Raw genomic sequence first — 5,000 nt, 5'->3', positions numbered from 1 at the left:
AACGGAATCCGCGTTGCTCCTCCTGAATCCGAGGTTCCACTATCGGTCGGAGCTTCCCTTCCAGCACCCGTGAGTAAACTTTCCCGGGGAGGCTGAGAAGTGTGATACCCCGGTAGTTGCCACACACTCTCCGGTCCCCCTTTTTGAAAATAGGGACCACCACCCCGGTCTGCCACTCCACAGGTACTGTACCTGATGCCCACGCGACACTGTATAGACGTGTCAACCAAGACAGTCCGACAATGTCCAGAACCTTCAGCATCTCAGGGCGAATCTCGTCCACACCTGGCGCCTTGCCACCAAGGAGCTTTTTAACTACCTCGGCGACCTCTGCCACGGATATGGACGAAGATCCCCCCGAGTCTTCAGGCTCTGCCTCCTCCATAGAGGACGTGTTTACCGGGTTCAAGAGTTCCTCGAAGTGCTCTTTCCACCACTCGACGATATCCCCGGTACGGGTCAACAGTTCTCCACCCTGACTGAGCAAAGCCCTGCCCCCCCCTTCCTCAAGCATCGAACAGTTGGCCAGAACTTCCAGATCAAGGTTTCAGACTGATGTTCATTTCCTCCCTTTTCTCCGTACTCCCCTCTCTTTTCCCTCTGAACTCCTGACAGCACACAAATGACCTTTTCCGTAGCGATGGTGGTATAGCGGTGAGCATAGCTGCCTTCCAAGCAGTTGACCCAGGTTCGATTCCTGGCCATCGCATGTGTGCTGATCTTGAAGCGTTGTGTGCTTAGCGCCTGTGGTGCTTTATTTGATATTGCTGAACCCTCTGTAACAAAATCTGAACAGCATCATTTTCTTTTTCTCAGTCTGAAGATTGAGCTTCGTGTCTTGCAGAAAGAAACTGATGGACATGTCATAGTCTGAAGCTGGGGCCTCAAACATGCACTGTAGAAGGAAAAATATAACAATTGAAACCAACACTCACATCCTGTATATAGAAGGTGAATGACTTTGCAGAACTTACATGACAGCCAAATCAGGATATTCAGACGTGCTTATAATAAGATCCTCAGTTAAACATCATCATCTCTTCTAATTTCACAGATTGCCAGGATTAACTGTTTGGAAGGGATTTTCAACCAATGTCTTTCTGCCACAGCAGAAAACATTTCAACATTGTCAACAGGATTCAACCGTGCATGGGGAGACCCCAGTGAATTTCTAGTCCATCACCTTAACCACTCGGCCACGGCAACTCCTGTGGTACTAATTTCTGTTCTCCATCCATCCATCCATCCATCCATCCATCCATCCATCCATCCATCCATTCATTCATTCCGGAACGGAATCCGCGTTGCTCCTCCTGAATCCGAGGTTCCACTATCGGTCGGAGCTTCCCTTCCAGCACCCGTGAGTAAACTTTCCCGGGGAGGCTGAGAAGTGTGATACCCCGGTAGTTGCCACACACTCTCCGGTCCCCCTTTTTGAAAATAGAGACCACCACCCCGGTCTGCCACTCCACAGGTACTGTACCCGATGCCCACGCGACACTGTATAGACGTGTCAACCAAGACAGTCCGACAATGTCCAGAACCTTCAGCATCTCAGGGCGAATCTCGTCCACACCTGGCGCCTTGCCACCAAGGAGCTTTTTAACTACCTCGGCGACCTCTGCCACGGATATGGACGAAGATCCCCCCGAGTCTTCAGGCTCTGCCTCCTCCATAGAGGACGTGTTTACCGGGTTCAGGAGTTCCTCGAAGTGCTCTTTCCACCGCTCGACGATATCCCCGGTACGGGTCAACAGTTCTCCACCCTGACTGTACAAAGCCTGAGCAAAGCCCTGCCCCCCCTTCCTCAAGCATCGAACAGTTGGCCAGAACTTCCAGATCAGGGTTTCAGACTGATGTTCATTTCCTCCCTTTTTCCGTACTCCCCTCTCTTTTCCCTCTGAACTCCTGACAGCACACAAATGGCCTTTTCCATAGCGATGGTGGTATAGTGGTGAGCATAGCTGCCTTCCAAGCAGTTGACCCAGGTTCGATTCCTGGCCATTGCATGTGTGCTGATCTGGAAGTGTTGTGTGCTTAGCGCCTGTGGTGCTTTATTTGATATTGCTGAACCCTCTGTAACAAAATCTGAACAGCATCATTTTCTTTTTCTCAGTCTGAAGATTGAGCTTCGTGTCTTGCAGAAAGAAACTGATGGACATGTCATAGTCTGAAGCTGGGGCCTCAAACATGCACTGTAGAAGGAAAAATATAACAATTGAAACCAACACTCACATCCTGTATATAGAAGGTGAATGACTTTGCAGAACTTACATGACAGCCAAATCAGGATATTCAGACGTGCTTATAATAAGATCCTCAGTTAAACATCATCATCTCTTCTAATTTCACAGATTGCCAGGATTAACTGTTTGGAAGGGATTTTCAACCAATGTCTTTCTGCCACAGCAGAAAACATTTCAACATTGTCAACAGGATTCAACCGTGCATGGGGAGACCCCAGTGAATTTCTAGTCCACCACCTTAACCACTCGGCCACGGCAACTCCTGTGGTACTAATTTCTGTTCTCCATCCATCCATCCATCCATCCATCCATCCATCCATCCATCCATCCATTCCGGGACGGATTCCGCATTGCTCCTCCTGAATCCGAGGTTAGACTATCGGTCGGAGCCTTCCTTACAGCACCCGAGAGTAAACTTTCCCGGGGATGCTGAGACGTGTGATACCCCCGTAGTTGGCACACACTCTCTGGTCCCCCTTTTTGAAAATAGGGACCACCACCCCGGTCTGCCACTCCACAGGTACTGTACCCGATGCCCACGCGACATTGTATAGACGTGTCAACCAAGACAGTCCGACAATGTCCAGAGCCTTCGGCATCTCAGGGCGAATCTCGTCCACACCTGGCGCCTTGCCACCGAGGAGCTTCTTAACTACCTCGGCGACCTCTGCCACGGATATGGACGAAGATCCCCCCGAGTCTTCAGGCTCTGCCTCCTCCATAGAGGACGTGTTTACCGGGTTCAGGAGTTCCTTGAAGTGCTCTTTCCACCGCTCGACGATATCCCCAGTACGGGTCAACAGTTTTCCACCCCGACTGTACACAGTCCGAGCAAAGCCCTGCCTCCCCTTCCTGAGGCGTCGAACGGTTTGCCAGAACTTCCAGATCAGGGTTTCAGGCTGATGTTCATTTCCTCCCTTTTCTCTGTACTTCCCTCTCTTTTCCCTGTGAACTCCTGACAGCACACAAAGGGCCTTCTCCGTAGCGATGGTGGTATAGTGGTGAGCATAGCTGCCTTCCAAGCAGTTGACCCGGGTTCGATTCCTGGCCATCGCATGCATGCTGATCTTGAAGCGTTGTGTGCTTAGCGCCTGTGGTGCTCTATTTGATATTGCTGAACCCTCTGTAACAAAATCTAAACAGCATCATTTTCTTTTTCTCAGTCTGAAGATTGAGCTTCGTGTCTTGCAGAAAGAAACTGATGGACATGTCATAGTCTGAAGCTGGGGCCTCAAACATGCACTGTAGAAGGAAAAATATAACAATTGAAACCAACACTCACATCCTGTATATAGAAGGTGAATGACTTTGCAGAACTTACATGACAGCCAAATCAGGATATTCAGACGTGCTTATAATAAGATCCTCAGTTAAACATCATCATCTCTTCTAATTTCACAGATTGCCAGGATTAACTGTTTGGAAGGGATTTTCAACCAATGTCTTTCTGCCACAGCAGAAAACATTTCAACATTGTCAACAGGATTCAACCGTGCATGGGGAGACCCCAGTGAATTTCTAGTCCACCACCTTAACCACTCGGCCACGGCAACTCCTGTGGTACTAATTTCTGTTCTCCATCCATCCATCCATCCATCCATCCATCCATCCATCCATCCATCCATCCATCCATCCATCCATCCATCCATCCATTCCGGGACGGAATCCGCATTGCTCCTCCTGAATCCGAGGTTAGACTATCGGTCGGAGCCTTCCTTACAGCACCCGAGAGTAAACTTTCCCGGGGATGCTGAGACGTGTGATACCCCCGTAGTTGGCACACACTCTCTGGTCCCCCTTTTTGAAAATAGGGACCACCACCCCGGTCTGCCACTCCACAGGTACTGTACCCGATGCCCACGCGACATTGTATAGACGTGTCAACCAAGACAGTCCGACAATGTCCAGAGCCTTCGGCATCTCAGGGCGAATCTCGTCCACACCTGGCGCCTTGCCACCGAGGAGCTTCTTAACTACCTCGGCGACCTCTGCCACGGATATGGACGAAGATCCCCCCGAGTCTTCAGGCTCTGCCTCCTCCATAGAGGACGTGTTTACCGGGTTCAGGAGTTCCTTGAAGTGCTCTTTCCACCGCTCGACGATATCCCCAGTACGGGTCAACAGTTTTCCACCCCGACTGTACACAGTCCGAGCAAAGCCCTGCCTCCCCTTCCTGAGGCGTCGAACGGTTTGCCAGAACTTCCAGATCAGGGTTTCAGGCTGATGTTCATTTCCTCCCTTTTCTCTGTACTTCCCTCTCTTTTCCCTCTGAACTCCTGACAGCACACAAAGGGCCTTCTCCGTAGCGATGGTGGTATAGTGGTGAGCATAGCTGCCTTCCAAGCAGTTGACCCGGGTTCGATTCCTGGCCATCGCATGCATGCTGATCTTGAAGCGTTGTGTGCTTAGCGCCTGTGGTGCTTTATTTGATATTGCTGAACCCTCTGTAACAAAATCTAAACAGCATCATTTTCTTTTTCTCAGTCTGAAGATTGAGCTTCGTGTCTTGCAGAAAGAAACTGATGGACATGTCATAGTCTGAAGCTGGGGCCTCAAACATGCACTGTAGAAGGAAAAATATAACAATTGAAACCAACACTCACATCCTGTATATAGAAGGTGAATGACTTTGCAGAACTTACATGACAGCCAAATCAGGATATTCAGACGTGCTTATAATAAGATCCTCAGTTAAACATCATCATCTCTTCTAATTTCACAGATTGCCAGGATTAACTGTTTGGAAGGGATTTT

At 49.6% G+C, this 5,000-nt stretch overlaps 4 non-coding genes across 4 annotated transcripts; all 4 read left to right on the top strand.

The window, feature by feature from the left end:
• Positions 1 to 637: 637 nt before the first annotated feature.
• trnag-ucc (transfer RNA glycine (anticodon UCC)) lies at positions 638 to 709 on the top strand. Its single transcript has one exon. It is a non-coding gene; the product is annotated as a tRNA-Gly (tRNA).
• Positions 710 to 1,937: 1,228 nt separating this feature from the next.
• Positions 1,938 to 2,009, top strand: trnag-ucc (transfer RNA glycine (anticodon UCC)). The gene has a single exon. It is a non-coding gene; the product is annotated as a tRNA-Gly (tRNA).
• Positions 2,010 to 3,230: 1,221 nt separating this feature from the next.
• trnag-ucc (transfer RNA glycine (anticodon UCC)) lies at positions 3,231 to 3,302 on the top strand. Its single transcript has one exon. It is a non-coding gene; the product is annotated as a tRNA-Gly (tRNA).
• Positions 3,303 to 4,551: 1,249 nt separating this feature from the next.
• trnag-ucc (transfer RNA glycine (anticodon UCC)) lies at positions 4,552 to 4,623 on the top strand. Its single transcript has one exon. It is a non-coding gene; the product is annotated as a tRNA-Gly (tRNA).
• The last annotated feature ends 377 nt before the right edge of the window (positions 4,624 to 5,000 follow it).

Source organism: Acanthochromis polyacanthus, chromosome 20 (assembly GCF_021347895.1).
Source record: "Acanthochromis polyacanthus isolate Apoly-LR-REF ecotype Palm Island chromosome 20, KAUST_Apoly_ChrSc, whole genome shotgun sequence".
Classification (NCBI taxonomy): domain Eukaryota; kingdom Metazoa; phylum Chordata; class Actinopteri; family Pomacentridae; genus Acanthochromis; species Acanthochromis polyacanthus.
This window is presented reverse-complemented; position numbering and strand designations above follow the sequence as displayed.